Here is an 18,027-nt window from a genome sequence, read left to right as displayed (position 1 = left end):
CTACGTTCATTTGGTTAGAGTTAGTATTGTGTCGGATGTCGGGCGGGCGTGTCTCGTGTCTTCTTTGTTTAAAACATACTTAAGGTAAATAATAAATTTAGGATATATTGTGGGCCATGGACATATTAACCCGCGACCTACTGTGTAGTTGGGGTCTACAGGAATATATTGTTCTGCAACTTCGAGCTAGCTGTTGTTATTCTAGTGATAATGACATCAAAGGTAAATCTAAACTGTTTGCAATTCCAACCTCCCTAGCACAGGTGCGCCGCGAGAGCATGTTGCGCGCGTAATAACTACTAGTCTCTTTCTGACTGTATGAATAAGAAAGGAATGGGTAGAATATCTCGACAGGCTTTTATAGTGCCTCTTTAGTACAGAGATATACTACCAAATGCTTTTTTATTCATACAGACAGAAATAGAGACGGGTAGCTACTACGCGCGCGACATGCTCTCGCGGCGCCCGTTTGCTAGGGGCGGAGGAATTGCAAACAGTTTAGTTTTTGCCTGTGACGTCATTATCTCTAGAATAACAACAGCTAGCTTGGAATCGCAGTACAGTTTAGTAAAACCTATGACGTCATCGTCTCCGATATTGCTAAAGCACGCTTAGAATTACAAAACGGTTAGTTTTCACCCATGACGTCATCACCTCCGATATTGCTAAAGCACCTCTCGGAATAACAAAACCAAATTTCTGAAATTACTCTAGCATACTTCAAATTACAAATATAGAAGTTGTATTTCCTACTAAATGGAAATTGCAAAAGTCAATTTGTTCCTATTAGTTGACTCTCCTTGTCCCCGGATTAAGTTTTATTTTTGTAATTCTAAGTGTGTTTTTGTTAGTTTTTTCTCTCAGTGTACCTATATCGTCGAAAAGTTATTGATGACTCGGCGATCCATTATTAGACCAATTCAATGTCATGAAGAATAAATAATTAAATAATGGACACTCCTCGGCTAGAGGGTTCTATTGAAACATTTTTGTTGAGGTAATATTGTTTTTGATTTCCGTGATTCAAACGGCAAAACTATGTAGCATTGTACACATCTTGCGTAAAGTATGTATATCTCGGCGTTTGATATCCTTTTTTGGACTGATAATCACGTACTTTAAAAAATACAATATGCAAACTACTCGTACTCATCTTGCCAACAATATGGGATGGATAGGTATATTTGAGGTCTCGCGTCGATAGATCTAGGAATTCATTCAATACTGTGGGTAACTTAGGATATTATATTTATGATAGAAACTCGTTTTGAAATATCTTTACTACGAAAATATTTGGTTTGTAAATATAATAGTTTTAAAACAAACATTGTCTTTGTTTCAGGTAATACGAGTTGCAGCAGCATGTCAGCCCGCTGATGCACGACGTGATGCGATAATTGTCATCCATTAACGACCCGATCCAACTTTAAGCTGCAATTTATCGGATTGCGTTAAATAGGGCAGTGTAATATATTCGTTACATTTAATAATAGTGTATATCGTAATTACCATAAATCTTGAATACGAAACAATAAGTTTAGTAAATGGTATTATAGGATCCTTTATTGAATATTTATTGGACAAATGGTTATCTAAGGAAATACTTAGTAAATATACTTACTGGCATCACATCTTATTATATGTAGTCTTCACTAAGTAAATGGTATTATAGGATACTTTATTGAATATTTATTGGACAAATTGTTGTCTAAGGAAATACTTTGTTAATATACTTACTGGCATCACATCTTATTATATGTAGTCTTCACTGGATATTTATATGCTTTGCCAGTTTAGTCACTTTACGAGCGGGACGAAATCATAAAGTTGTTTACGTGTCCGTGCACAAACGAATGTTCACTATCTTCAAAGCCGATTGACCTATTTATTGGTGATTTTCTGTACAGAACTTGGGTATTATTAGCATAGTAGAGAATGCGTTAAGGCATTAAGTCCGCCATTTGTAAAAAAAACGTGCAATTAAGTTTAAATAAATAAAATGAATAAATAAATAGTTCTTAGATTGTCAGAGGGTTTTTTATCACCAAAGTCAGTGAGAATATTGAGTTAGTCATCATTTTCCTCGCGTTGTCCCGGCTTTTGCCACGGCTCATGGGAGCCAGGGGTTCGCTTGGCAACTAATCCCAAGAATTTGCGTAGGCACTTTTTACAAAAGCGACCATCAGACCTTCCAACCCAGAGGGGAAATAGGGATTTGTCCGGTTTCCTCGCGATCTTTTTCCTTCACCCAAAAGCTACTGGTAAATATCAAATGATATATATTATGTAATTATGTACTTATACATAAGTTCCGAAATACTCATTAGTACCTACTAGTAGGGTTTGAACGAGCAACCTTCGGATTGAAAGTCGCACGCTCTTATCGCTAGGCTACCAGCGCTAGAATACTGAGATAATAAAATCTAATAAGTAACAGTACCCGTGCCCAGTTTTGGCGAACTAATCACCGTTATATTAGCGATATGGCCGCGATAATGCCACTATTAATAATATTTACCGGTCTCGTTAGCCGGTTCGTTAAGGGTAGTTCAAGGGTCGGGTTCCACTCTCAACACAATTTTCTTTTTAACTTATTAATTAAGATAAATATAAAAGCAAAGTTGTGTTTTTAAAATTCTTCTGCGGTGTTTTAATCAAATTAAATTAAGACTCCACTTTCTTGATAAGAATAAGATGCAAAATAATTAAATCTTACCTATTTTATAAGAATATTTACCATTAAACGAGCAATTCTTGTGTATATATATTTCGGAGATCTCGGAAACGGCTCTAACGATTTCGATGAAATTTGCTATATGGCGGTTTTCGGGGGCGAAAAATCGATCTAGCTGGGTCTTATCTCTGGGAAAACGCGCATTTTTGAGTTCTTATATGTTTTCCGAGCAAAGCTCGATCTCCCAGATATTCTATTTTATAAGATGTATTTTAAGTATCTCTCAAAAGCAACATAGGCATATGACAAGATTTTATATCTAAGCTCATTCTCCGCTGATACACTGAGAGAAAAAACTAACAAAAACACACTTAGAATTACAAAAATAAAACTTAATCCGGGGACAAGGAGAGTCAACTAATAGGAACAAATTGACTTTTGCAATTTCCATTTAGTAGGAAATACAACTTCTATATTTGTAATTTGAAGTATGCTAGAGTAATTTCAGAAATTTGGTTTTGTTATTCCGAGAGGTGCTTTAGCAATATCGGAGGTGATGACGTCATGGGTGAAAACTAACCGTTTTGTAATTCTAAGCGTGCTTTAGCAATATCGGAGACGATGACGTCATAGGTTTTACTAAACTGTACTGCGATTCCAAGCTAGCTGTTGTTATTCTAGAGATAATGACGTCACAGGCAAAAACTAAACTGTTTGCAATTCCTCCGCCCCTAGCAAACGGGCGCCGCGAGAGCATGTCGCGCGCGTGGTAGCTACCCGTCTCTATTTCTGTCTGTATGAATAAGCAAGCAGAAGTTGGAATTGCAAACAGTTTAGATTTACCTTTGATGTCATTATCACTAGAATAACAACAGCTAGCTCGAAGTTGCAGAACAATATATTCCTGTAGACCCCAACTACACAGTAGGTCGCGGGTTAATATGTCCATGGCCCACAATATATCCTAAATTTATTATTTAACTTAAGTATGTTTTAAACAAAGAAGACACGAGACACGCCCGCCCGACATCCGACACAATACTAACTCTAACCAAATGAACGTAGCAAGTAGCTGTGTTGGTATTACAAAACTCGTTTAGTGATTGGTACAACAATGAACATAAACACAACAAGTCTATCTACTAAATACCAGTAAACTTTGTAATGTCGCTATAGTAACAACTGAATTGTTATTTTAAATGGGGTAATGTTATTCCTGCGAACTCGTTTTTTAGATATTACAAAACTATGTAAGTGAGACATTTACTAAAATCATAACTTGAAACCACAGATGCTTTTTTCCAAAAATCACAAACTTTACTAGTAAAAATCGGAGAATTTTAGTAGTAATAAAAATGGATTGTAACAAATACTGAACTTTGTTTAATGCTCCATTTACTAAAGTCTGTTTGCTGAAATTAGATTTAGTATTACTGAGCTGTTTGTAGAAATAAATAAATTTTACAGAAATAGTGAAACTTCCATGATTACTACTAAAACTTCATTTTTTCCCCCAGTACAGAACTGTTTATTAATTCCTGGTGGTGATTTTTCTCTCAGTGTAGTGATTCGTGTCATGTAGTCAGCCACATGTGGTTGGTTGTTAGGGCCCTTCAGTGTTTATTATACATTAGGCCTGCTTTATTACGAGTATCACTATTCTTGTCATTATTCTTATTTGTTTTTTTTTTGTTTACTGGTTTTCAACCTGTTGGTTGGGATTCCTAGGATATGTCATAATAAGGATAGAGGGTCGCGAAAGCTCGCAATGCCTAAGTAAAAAAGATTAAAACAGGGGGTCGATAAATAAATATCAGGCTAAGGGGGGTCGCAAAAAAAATCATACCAAAGGGGTTTGCGTCATGAACAAGGTTGAGAGACACTACTTTAGTTCATATGCCCTATGACCTATGACACACACGTTCTGTCTTCATTGTATTATGCCCATGAGATATAAATAGTTTACAGGAAATAGAAATTTTAAAGTAAAGTTCGCTGCCGGTTTTCGCTTTGAAGTGATAACAAAAGCCGTCGGAGTTTTCAACTGGTAGTTTACTTTGCATTTTGTGAAGTGATACGTCAAACATTTGCGGAGATAGTGCAGTGTCACCGCCCACCGCTGAGGGCGACCTACTTCTGAAATACACCGTGTTATAAATAAAAACCTTTATAAAGTCTATACAGATGTACAAGTTGCGGAAAGTGTCAAAAGGCAAGAGTTCTTGCAAATTTCAGGAAAATATTATAGGAAAATAAGAAAACACCATTTTGAAAACGGAATATTTTGTTCCCCATACAAAAATATGAAAAAAATCCAAATTTTTCTATGTGGAAGTTTATCAATTATGGAGATTTTCCGACGGCATGTTACATTATTGCAGGTGACCTACAAAAAGGCATATCATAGCTTTGACAACTATTATGCTTCAACTTCATGACAATTACAATTACCTATTATAATTTATTAGCTAAGTAATTAAATAATAACATTAATAACCTTCACTACGACATACAAGAGGGACTTTACTTATTGTCTTACCTGTAAGTGACTTGTTTCGTTTATTATGTTTTTAGGGTTCCGTACCCAAAGGGTAAAAACGGGACCCTATTACTAAGACTCCGCTGTTTGTCTGTCTGTCCGTCGGTCTGTCACCAGGCTGTATCTCAAGAACCGTGATAGTCAGGCATCAGTTGAAATTTTCACAGATGATGTATTTCTGTTGCCGTTTCAAGGAGTCTTAGTAATAGGGTGCCGTATTTACCCTTTGGGTACGGAACCCTAAAAACGTTCGACGGAAAATGTTGGGAATTGCTGGGCTAAACAACTTCTTTATTCAACGTTTAATATATAACGGCTTAGGAAGTTCCGATCGCGAACTAGTACCGAACTAGGCTTTGAATATATTGGAACGGAGTTCGGAAGCTTAATGAACCACCCTACTCGGGTTGGCAGAAACTAAAACCTGGAAACAGCCAAATTTTGTACCGAATTTTATAAATGACTGGGCTCCCAACTTATTGGGGATTTTTAAAATACAAGTAGGATTTAATTGGAGTATTGAAAGAGCACAAATATAGAGCTTGCGCTTTTCTGTCACGTTTTTACTTAGTCTATAGGGTTTGTAAAACCTGCATTAAGAAAGTATGTTACTATTATTATTTCAATTTAAAAACACTAAAGGTTCTGTCACACAGGCGCGTTTTCCGGGCGGGGCGTGAGCGTTTTATATGTAAAAGCGGTCCGCCCCGCTCACGCGCCGCCCGAAAAACGCGCCTGTGTGACGGAGGCTTAAGTTATACGTTGGTATCTGGTTTCGGAATTTACATTTACGATGTTTTTGTTATTAGCTTTTATGTTACTGTAAGTAGAATTTAATAAAAGGCCCATTGCTTATTTCTCTATTAAAATAAAACAAATATTATTATGAGACAGTCTGTATCTGTACGTATTGTGTTTAAATCTCTCAATAACTCTTACTAAGTCTTAGTTTTGAGCAACCACGTCGCCAGGGTCGACTAAGCCGGGATGGAAGTGGGCCAGATCTGATACACTGTTGAAAGTTTTGAACTTATTGATTTTGCCTACAACGTGATGTGGCCCGTGATTAAAATTACTACATAATTTACAAGAGTTTAGTACCTATAGTAGGTACCTAACTTGATCTTGACATCCGTAACAACTTTGAGCAATCAGGGATCTCACTTATGCTGGTCTTCGAGTAGCGCTTGACAACGCGACAGTTTTGTTCGCTTTCCAAGGCGCGCCATGCAAATTAATCGAGGATCCGGGTGTGACTCACGTGATGCGATTACACTAATGATATGATGCTCTGGTGATCAATTAATTTGATTCGATTAAGGAGCAAAGTGAAGCGACGTAACACGTAGACATAACGTAAGACGAGCTGCGTTAAGTACATTAAATACTAGTTACATTAAATTTAATAGGAATGTAAGTAAAATAGTTTCGATTCCTCAAAGATTTCGAGCGGACTGTAAGATCATCATGGTTTCGTGTGTTTATAACATTGTTTATTGTAAAATAGTTACCTGTGAATTAACCGAACCTAAGAGCCGTAAGTAGTGTCCGACCGAAGTTTCCCCGAAGTTTGGCCGAAACGATAGCAAAACCGAATTTTCGGTTTCGGAAAAAATCCGGTTTTGCTCGGACACTATTATTTTTCCGTGCTCGTCAAAATAGTGTGAAAAGCTCGTCGAACTATTCCGCCTGACAGATTACCTAAACGTGTAACTTTCTAAGTGAAAGCGGCCGTCTACGTAATACCTAGGTTCCGTATTATATCGCAGCTGGGTATTGAACACTAATTGAAATCGGACTTTTATTTAAGTGTAATACATTACAACTACTGTTCAGTGCATTCTAGAATGTCCCAAAATTATGACAAGTATGTGAACTTTTAGACGGATAACCGAACAAACGAATCTGTGATAACTTGATTTAGGCGTAGAAATTACGCTGACCGCTGGCTGACTGTAACTGACATGTATATTAGTATTCCATTTTTAAGAAATTGTTAAGGTACCTATATACAAAGTAGGTACTATGCAAATGGAGGGTTAAATTTAATTTCTTAGTTAGCTTTACTATATAGGTACCAAGTAAAAAATAGTGCCAGAGATGCGCATACCAAGGAGATAGGATTAGGAGCCAGCGACTAGCACTGGCTTTGTCTTAATTATTAGCTTTGAGGAAATGACGAAGTTGCATCTAGGTCATTTGCTTCTCAACCGCACCAAAAGTGCATAAAATTTGAACAATTTAATTGTTTGGGCCCAGTTTGGGCCTAATTATGAAACTTCATTAATTAATTGGTTAATCACGGACTGCTTAATGCTTTTGTCACTTTAACGACTGGTCAGAACTTCAAGCTTCAGGCAGTCAATATCTAAGGAAACACCGATCAAACCTTTTTTTCCAACTTCTCAAGTTTTTTACAAGTTTCCATGCGAATTGAGACAACACTAAGGCCCCAACTGTAGGCCCAATACTGTATGCAAAGCCCCGCATCGTAATTGTAGCGTGCAAATCAGTTATTAACTTAACTACACTGCCTTGTGAACTCGCGAGTAACAACGAAGCTTAAAACAAGCCTCGTAAAGCAAACGATGCGTTTAACGATGTGTAGACATAAATTAAAGAGTAACGCACAGTTTACATTATAAAAATATACATACAAGTAGCGGACGGTAAAAATGTACGTTCAATAAAATAGCTACGCTACGGCCTGTGTAGTCGAGGGATTATGCAGTGGGGTTTCATACCGTAGGTCGTGGATTCGAATACGAGCTAATTTTGATAACTAAAGTTTTAGGAAGGAAAGTGGTTTTTACAAGCTTTTATTTACTTTCACCTGACCGTTGTCTGTCTGTCTGTCTGTAATCAAATCTTGCAAGTTAAATTTGATCCACTTCCCGGTGTCCGATTGAGCTGAAATTTTGCATGCGTGGATAAATTGGATGACAATGCAATATTATGGTACCATCGAGCTGATCTGATGATGGAGACAGGAGGTGGCCAAAGGAACTCTGTGATGAAACAACGCAACCTAATTGTGTTTGGGGTGTTTAGAATTGTCTCGATGAGTATTAGTTGTCTGTCGTAGGAAAAGTACAGTCAGCGATAAAAGCTTGTACCAAAAATGAATTTTTTGCCAAAAACTTATTCCCCTTGGAGTGATGATTAGTCCCGTCAAATGGTTTTTTTTCAAAAAGTACCTACGCTTATTTTTGGGGTGACATAGCCAAGCAGACTTGAGTTTCAGGATGTAACCGGGATAGCGCTAAAATGAAAAAGATATTCCATTTACATTTAAAACGTACTTTATTTGGCTTTACTTCGTGGCCGTCCCAAAAAGAGAAGTTTTTTTTGGCTAGATGCCAAAGTATTAATTAAAGTCAACCTGAACGGATCGTTGTAAAATGCAAACTAAAGATTCTTATCGCTATCGTAAATTTAATGCCATATCGCTCTTGCCGGTGAAACAGTTTATATTTCTATGCCCTCGGCTTTCTCTGTTTTATAATGTTTACAAAAGTATTTTACGGTGCATTATGTTCCAAATATATGTTTTTGGTAAGAATTTTAATAACATTTAGGTGACTTGAGACCATCCCAATTTGCTTTAAACAATTCCTTTCAAAAACAATCGTAACTTTTAACTACTAACACTAACTACCTATTGTTCATACGAAGTAAGTAATTTTTTTAGCAAACACAACAGAAAAACCAACAAAAAAGCTTGTTAAAATCATAATGCATTGCACCCAATCCAATTTTCCAGGAAAGGACACTTGTAAAAAGCAAACCGTTGAAATTGTAATTTAACTTTTCGTTATTCGTGACGCACCTTTTGTACAGTCATCACAAATCCTGGCTCGGCCTTTTTGCAGTCCGATTCGTACCTTATTCCAAAATTATAAAGTCCAGAATTGTTTAAAGGGGGTGAAGTGTTGATGCCTAATTAACCGAGTTGGCCACCGTACAAGGTCGCACGAACTTGGCAGGGAATGCCACGTGCCCCGAATCGGTTTTCTCGTAATACCTTTAGTATGAAATGAATGTTCATAATATTTTCATATCCAAAATTTTCAAACGACGGAATTGTTTTTACGTAAGAATTGTATTGCGTAGGCTAGGAAAGTAAGGCTAATTAAAAGTAACACAAAAGTTCTGAAAATAATATGGGACTTCTATGACTATGAACATTCATTAAAAAGGTGCACCAACCTGTATTTTGTTAAAGATTGCTTGTTAGCGAATAAATATTTTTTCATTTTCATTTTTCATGAATAGGTGCTATGTAACTTCTGACAAATTGTATATATAAACGCCGTAGTACTAATCTATATGCTTTATTTAATAACTACGCCCATTTTATAAATAAAAGTAAGAATGTAAAAAAAAGAAACTACTCGCTATTTCGTCCACGTAGTACGCCTTAACTTCGTATTTTATAAATTATCCAGATTATAAATAATCTGTGTTCCAAAATTCACCCAAATTCATTTATGCACCTCAGTGTGATTGTGCAACAATCGTCTAAACATATAAACTTTCACATTTCATATTACTACGGTAAGTAGGTCAAGTATCATCATATATCTCAGGGCCATTACTTACTTCTTTTATCACCGCAACACAAAACACTGGCCGAGAAAAAAACTGCTAAAAACGTCTAAAGCACACATGGGGGGCGTAATTCGACTGATAACCATTCGCGCCTCCTCGTCCCGTTCCTCCCCAATGTCCCATTTGGCGAAGAAAAGTTGCCCGACGCACGAAAATGCTTCTGCAGTTATTGGTTGAGTTACCGCCACCAGAAACCCGGCTACCGGGTCAATAGGTGCCCAGACACACCCTAATTTATTGATGCTTTTGTCTTCGATTCTTGCTATTTGCAGATTGATGGTGCCTTACTTATTGTTATTGAAGTGTCATCCGAAGTTTGAAGTGTTGATGGTAACTAAGATGAAATGGCTGGTCCTTAATTTATCTGCACCGTCACTTTGAGAACAGAGACTAATAGAGAGGCTTGAAAAAGACGAAATTCTGTAAACACAAACAGTTGGAAACTTTATTTGCTACGAGTTTGTCTTATGAAGTATGTGATAACATTTTATGGGACATTTGCAGATCAATATCTGAACCAGACTCTGAACAGAACTCAATACAATTCTGAAAGAGTCAAACTAAACAAGTATTTCTTACAATAGTCCAATGGACATTAAGACCAATCAGTTCTAGGCTTTATTAGAAGTTATCTTCTAAAGTCTCAACAAAAAGATGAGGGCGTAAATATGTCATTTGAACCAGGACTTTTAGTTAATCCTCCATCTCCCTTAAAATAATATAACGCTTCAGTACCAACTCTATTTCCCGTGAAAAGCGATTGCCCTAACATGTGGCTCAAAACCCGTCTACCCTAATCCTCTATTATGCGATAACAGACTATGGGCTTTATTCCCGTTGTGCTTTTAACGGATCAGATTGGTATTGAAAACATTCCGCTCATTCCCTCTAGTGCCAAGCCATATATGTGCGACCGCGAAGTATTTTTCATATTCGTAATGAATTTCCATTTCTGAATACAGTCTTATCCTGTATCCTTCCCCTTATTGTAGTAACGGCGGAAGATGGAATATGATACCTATGCGATGATTGCTCATTGTTGTGAACGGGAATTAGAATTACCGGTTAATCTCCGATTTTGTGTTCTGCCAATTGTTACAACTGAACATTCTTAATTAAAACGAATCAACCGACATTGACGTTACTATATTTACATTCGGTCCAATAAAATATTTCGCAAAATTGGTGTGCGTTGAAACTACAATTTGACTACGATTTAATATAATTCAGCTATAATACTAGTTAAACTAGTTAGGGCACACGCATCCTTTCTGTTATAAACTGGAGAGAATGGACTAATGATAGATAACAATCTACTAGGATACCTCCTACTCTACTATACCATACCTATAATAATCCTCCATTACGCATTGTATTCGTTGTAGAACTAGTTTTTAAACTCCGAAGAAAATCGAGGCTGTAGATTATTTTGCAATTTACCTTGTCGCGGAAGCCATAAGGTGCATGACGAATTGCAAATAAAAGTATTCTATTTTTTATCACACCAGCAGAAACTGGCAAAGAAAAAAGGTAATAAGTTTAATGTAACCTTCCAATGGAGGCGAGACATTTTTTGTTTCAGTCGAGTAAGTGTGTACGTAATCGACAAATCGAATTAGAGTCAGAGGCGTCAGATCAGGCACGTAAGCGTTTATGTACCGTTGGGTTTTACCGCTTTAGTACCGTTTCAAATTGTCAATTTACAATCAAAACTCAGTAGTAAGTAACCTACCTTCCTTCGCTAACTTTAAACTATGTACAAACACAAATGAGGGTTTGAACGAACTTAAAAGCTTATAAGCCAATAGAAAAAAAAACCGGCCAAGTGCGAGTCTGACTCGCGCACGAAGGGTTCCGTACCATTACGCAAAAAACGGCATAAAACACGTTTGTTGTATGGGAGTCCCACTCAAATATTTATTTTATTTTGTTTTTAGTATTTGTTGTTATAGCGGCAACACAACTACATCATCAGTGAAAATTTCACCTGCCTAGCTATTAAGGTTCATGAGATACAGCCTGGTGACACACAGACGGACAGACGAACAGACAGACGGACAGCGGAGTCTTAGTACCTAAAAGAGTCCCGTTTTTACCCTTTGGGTACGGAACCCTAAAAAGCTGTAGGTATGCAACCGTGAGTGGATATCTGGATCATCTGAAAGGACCGCACAGCTTAGTATGTATTATAAGTACTGCCAAGTCATCTAATGAAAAATCTCCTTTGTTTTTCGAGGAAATAGTATTGTAGAGAAAAATGCTCAAAGGAACAGAACATACACTGAAATAAAACGTTATTAAAACATTTTCTTCATAAATTAAACTAAAACCGTGGGCGCGACTAAAACAAACCTGCTTTCCCCGTGCACTGCTAGCATTAACTTAATAAAGATGAATGCACACTGCAGTAGGTTTTTAATGCGGGCGCGGTACAAAAGAAAAACGATGCACATTATGAGTATTATGACAAAGGAACGTTTTGGTACCCAAAAATGTCCCACTGGCCCCGTTCTCTTTAATGAAAACCTAATAACGTTAATTGCTACTTCGGTATAATAAAGCTTGTTCACAACAACGTAATTAATTTTGTGGACCAAATTCAATTAATTTAAATTGTGTAATATGTAGTTAGTCTTGTTTATCCATAGGTGCTTTGTAAACATTTAAGTTGTTGTTGTTACTGAAATAAAGTTTAATTGGAGTTTCTATTGCGTTTGTATGGCATATTATGCATGCTGTAATTACTCGTAATTATTATTTATGTGGAAATAAATTGTATGAAATTAATTATTTTTGCCTTACATTTAGGTACTCATTGACTTACAACTATTTTGTTAAAGACTATAACGTAATCTAATTTATCTACGTCGTTACCTCTACATATAGTACATATGTCGTATCTCACATCGTAGGTAATTCCATTTATTGACCATACCACCACACATATGCATTCCTGTGTTTCTGTAGAAGTTCAGACAATTATTAGAAAAAGGTAACTAAACCGGAGGCTAATTCAATTTGGGTTTCCTGTTTCCTGAACCTTAGAGACAATATTGCTATATAATATATGTGTACAGTTTCATCAGTCTTAAGGCATAGAAAAGCATGGATATATACATTTTTGCCGATATATTTATATTTTATATATGGTTTATGAGTAAATTGGGCTTGACATGCCGATTTGACGAACTATTTTAATTATTCTATTTATTTTGTCTACGGAAACTAAAAAACATAGTAAATCAACCAAGTGGGCGTCTCATTGTGTAATTATTTACGGTTATGTCGCAAAATTTACGATGTCGAAGTCAAAAAATAGAAATTCCTACTCCCAAACACGCCTACTGAGGTACTGAGTCACGTCGGCAATTAATTTGTGTGTCGTCGCGACTAATATACACCGAGTTACGAAGAATTACCTTATTACGTTTCTGGAATAAACATTTGCCAAGGAATTCGTGGTAATGTCAAACATTCTTACTTTGACCTAGTTACCTCTTAATTGTTAATACAAGGAGAAATTTAGCGAGAACACGTTAATTAAAGGTTTTAAACATTTCTTTTGACTCGACTGATGAAGAAAACAAGATAATGTTATAGGTGCCTATACTTTTCTGGTATGTAAGTACTGTAGGTGTAGGCTAAACGGCGTAAGGTCTTGTTTTTACACGACTGCCCAAAAAAAAGAGTATGGTACGGGCGTAGCCCGACGTATGTGACGCGCTGCACGCGGTCCAAAGCCAGGTGCAAATCATAAAACATATGGTTGGTTTAAAAAATCTAAAAAGTATAAAATAAAATAAATTAATTAAAAATTAAAAAAACACGACTGCGAAAAAGCGAACTGAAAAGACAAAAATAATTTATAGTTGTGTTAGTTACCCAGTCACATGATTGATATTTTTCATTGACTGTACCTGTGTATTTTATTTCGATTGCAGTCGGGGACCTTTTAAATGGGAAAATGTCAATACATCAAGGTCCCCGACTGCAATCGAAATAAAATACACAGGTACAGTCAATGAAAAATATCAATCATGTGACTGGGTAACTAACACAACTATAAATTATTTTTGTCTTTTCAGTTCGCTTTTTCGCAGTCGTGTTTTTTTAATTTTTAATTAATTTATTTTATTAGATTCTTCTCAAGTGCTTGCTAGGGAAATAGATACTGACTATTTATATAAATTAAAATGGATACTTCTTATTAAGTATAGGTACTTTACTTTTGTATCTCAGCAGCTCAGACATATGTTTTATTTTATTTATGATTTTTATTAGTGACTGTTGTAGTATTTCCTTTATTTGTCTTATTTAATGGATATCCGCTGAGATGTTAGAGAGATTAAACAAGTTATATTCTTCCAACTAAAACAACAATGCAGTGCCACTAAAGCCGACTTTACACGTCCAGTTTACACAATTCTCTGGTATCAAATAGAACGCTGCAAATACATAAACCACGTGAAAACTGCCGGATTCCGATTGTAACGAAATTTGCTAGCGTAGATCGTGCCACAAAAATAGGAGAATTAACCAGGGTGGCGTTGTGAGGATTTATTTTTGAACCTATATTCGTTGTAAATTGAATAGTGTGATATTGCTCCCCTATTTGTAGATATGCACTACTATCAGAATATCTAAACGCTACTGTGCGCTAGTCATAGTTGTGACAAGTTGTCATCATTCCTATAGAGACGATTTTGTGCCACATCACATATCTAGTGATATTTGTTATGGGCTACCTACGGCGTAGCGCTATGTGCTTTAGAAATTAACAGTAAACAAAATGTGTAATTATTTATCGAACCTTGTTTATTACGTGTCAATCTTACAATTCTTTCGATGGGCACAGCATTCCGACGTAAGCATATATGAGTCTGGATTCTGGATAGGGGTGGAGGCACTACTCCTAAAATATCCGAACGAATGACACGTTCCAATTCATGGAATTACAGTTTCGAATGATTCTATACGGATTTCTGCAATAACCGAACAAATTGAAAATTACGGTCCTTTGTTTCAAGTTCACCAATGGCCGGGGCCGGGTCGTTTCGAAACAGGACGATTAATTTGAAACAAGTTTCTCGTTGCAAAAGCTATACGAGCCATTTAATATTGCAATTAAATACTTGTCCGATATTACAGTTATAAAAGTAAAGGTATAGTTTAATTTAAAGCGATGTCGTTAAATATTCCTCGATAAGGTGCCTATAAGTTTCATAGGTGTTGTTATACCATATTCGATTACATTGTAGATAAGTATGTATCAATAAATATAAGTAGAGTACTGTTCACTGTCAAAAACAACAAATCTCTGCTTACTTTTAACGTCAACGCAATAAAGATTACGTGTTTTTGTTTTGAAAGCCCTTTTCTGGCCACTAAGCTTCGCAACTTTTGAGATCCGGAGGTGTTCTTTTTTACCGCTTTTGCGGGTAAGTGATGCTTTCTCATCTCATATCACTGTATAAGTTATTGTCGCTATACGAGTATGAGTAATGTATTGATACAACAACTCATCCGTCTCTCGCAGTATCGGTAAACACTGAAACTTATACGCTTTCTGGTGGTAATATTTTACATGGGGTAGGTAGTGTAGGTCCTGCCTAATGGCGGAGTTTTGTACCTACGGCTAGTAGAAAGAAAAAGTTGAAATGTATAGAAATGTTTAAAATGTATTATTGAAGTATTGAACTAATGCTTTTTGAAAAGGTACAACAATACTCACAAATATATAAAATGGTGTAGGTCCAAGTTTTAAAGTGTAATAGAGCAATTGCAAACATTGTTTGGAGTTGGACGCCGATGTACTATTCGATGAACTAAGTGCAGCTTGCCTACCGCGCAGTTCGAAATACTAAGTTTATTACTCTCTATCTTGGTCACTTTAAAATTGCAAGAGTGATAGAGACGGAGATACATAAATGTCGTATAAGTCGTATTATACGGTAGACTTATCGTAGCACGGTACAGCTCCGCTAAATCACAAAATCCAGTACTTTCCGCAGTAATCAATTACAGTGCTGCCACGTCGGCGTCGAAGACACCCCACTGGTGACTTCCACCATGCTGCACTGCAATGCGGAACCTATAAACCTCTTTATGGCTTATTTGTTGTTTACACATTTATTATTGTCTAACATTTAAATAGATCCTGCCTGTTGTCTGTTTATTTTGCTGCCATTTCCCTGTTACAAACAATATCTTCCTGGCTATTTGATCTTTACTTTAAATGAATTGCGTTTGAATTATCTCCGACCATCGTAGCGTAAAAGCCCTTCGGAAATGTTCATGGTTAAGTGAGAAATAGCCCCCAACAGCCCCTTTTCATGTTTGCTCACATGTCTCACAACCACCAGTCAATATTTGTATTCCGTAAGTCCGTAGGTGCAAATAAATGGCCCAATATATCATACGCCGTCCAGAAGTGTCTATTTTATACACCGTATGATATACGGGTTGAAACACTGGTTGCACCAAGGCCCGCCAAGTTGCAGCAAAAAAAAACTAAATTACCAGGAAAAGTGTATATAAAATTCGCACGAGCGCCAGAGACCCGAGAAGCGAGAATAAAAATGGCGGATGAGTCCCCTGTTGGCGGGAAAAATGAAATATGGCCGCCGCAAGACCCGCGTCCCCGGAGCCGACCCGCGCTTCCTCAGCCTTTTTTACTCGTTATTATTGAAAATTCTCTTCACAGCGAGTGTAGCGACGAATATTTGCTTTTATTTCGATGCTTTGCATAATGCATGGCTGAGTAAAATATGCTATTGTTCTTGTGCGTAAATGAGTTAGGAGTCTTCGGGGTTTGTTAGCGATTTTATTGACTCGTTACATTACGCAGCAATACTTCTTTGTTCATTTTTTAATGTTCTTTTTTTTAGTATTACCTAACTATGTATTAATTCACTGCTAGTGGTGACTGAATAACATCATACATACTTATTATTAGATGGCAATATGGCCGTCACATATCAGTATCAATTATCGTTTTTTATTTTTTATTTATTATTTATTCATTTTCATATTTCTTATAAACTTTCAAGTTTATAAGTCGTCAATGTCGTCATCAGTCTTTGTAAACAGTTCAAAGATGAGTTTTCGTTCTTATTTGTTATTTTCGACATCTGAACATCTGGCCCTGTGGCGCAACGGATAACGCGTCTGACTACGGATCAGAAGATTCCAGGTTCGAATCCTGGCAGGGTCGCACTTAAACTTTTTGTTTTTTTATTTTTTCTTGTATACATGTATTCCGTATGAACGTCATTTTAAAATCTTGTTCAAATGTATACAATATTCTAAAATTATAAGTATACAATTTTAGTCTTGTGTTGGTAAATATAAGAGGTCTAAAAATAACTAAAAGTTGTCGTCTTTTTTTTATTTACAATAATTTTATAAAAGTTATTAACACCCCATCGGGGCGTGGTCTGATTCTCATTACGAATGCAATAAGTTGCGCCATTGAAGGGCTATAAATGCATACTCTACTCAAACATACTTAATACTTCCTTTTATAAATATAAGTACTGCTTTGAAACATGGAGTTGGCGACATTTTCACCCGGCCTTTAAACTTGTTCACAACGCCTAGCGAACGAAAGCGAACCAGTTTTAAAATCTCACTCTAATTGACATGGACCTAGAGGTCAAGTTATCTTAACCATAAAGTTAAAAACCAGTACAATGTTTTGTGAATTATTAGGCTGCATTTCCATACATATTAATGGCACGCGGGATGAGCTCCTTTAACTAAATAATCCTTGTTTCGGCTTTGTTATGTTAATCTGAGCGTTCTGAGCCACTCGGCGCTGTCGCGAGTGTAACAACATTTTCGTTTTCACGTTAATTAGTAGCTGGCAATGCTGGCATGTCGGAAGTCGTCCGATAGATGGCGCCAGTAGCATCCACATGAGGTCAAAAAATGATTGTTTACTATAGAGGTCTCCGTCTGTCTATAATCAAATTTTAAAAGTTTTGTGACCTAATATGTAGATTGCTCGTAATGTAATTTAATTTTTATTAAAAATTACTAAAAATGGATATCGATCGTACGTACCTTACTCGCTTTTGGCTTCGACTACTTCAAAATTTTACAAAAGAACGTAAGTATTATTATAATAATGCCGGAAAAGCCGCCCATCTTGATTTTTTGTTTTTCCTGCCTTTATTAATTTAACGAGGGGGTATGGTTATAC

At 36.5% G+C, this 18,027-nt stretch overlaps 1 protein-coding gene and 1 non-coding gene across 2 annotated transcripts in view; both read left to right on the top strand.

Moving 5' to 3' along the window:
• The window catches only part of LOC134794950 (ubiquitin-like protein 3), a 221,625-nt gene that overhangs the window by 190,826 nt on the left and 12,772 nt on the right, over positions 1-18,027 (top strand). The window lies entirely within an intron of this gene.
• Trnar-acg (transfer RNA arginine (anticodon ACG)) lies at positions 16,965-17,037 on the top strand. Its single transcript has one exon. It is a non-coding gene; the product is annotated as a tRNA-Arg (tRNA).

The sequence above is a fragment of the Cydia splendana genome, chromosome 11, assembly GCF_910591565.1.
Source record: "Cydia splendana chromosome 11, ilCydSple1.2, whole genome shotgun sequence".
Classification (NCBI taxonomy): domain Eukaryota; kingdom Metazoa; phylum Arthropoda; class Insecta; order Lepidoptera; family Tortricidae; genus Cydia; species Cydia splendana.
The sequence above is the reverse complement of the archived record's forward strand: the minus strand, read 5'-3'. Positions and strand labels throughout refer to the sequence as shown.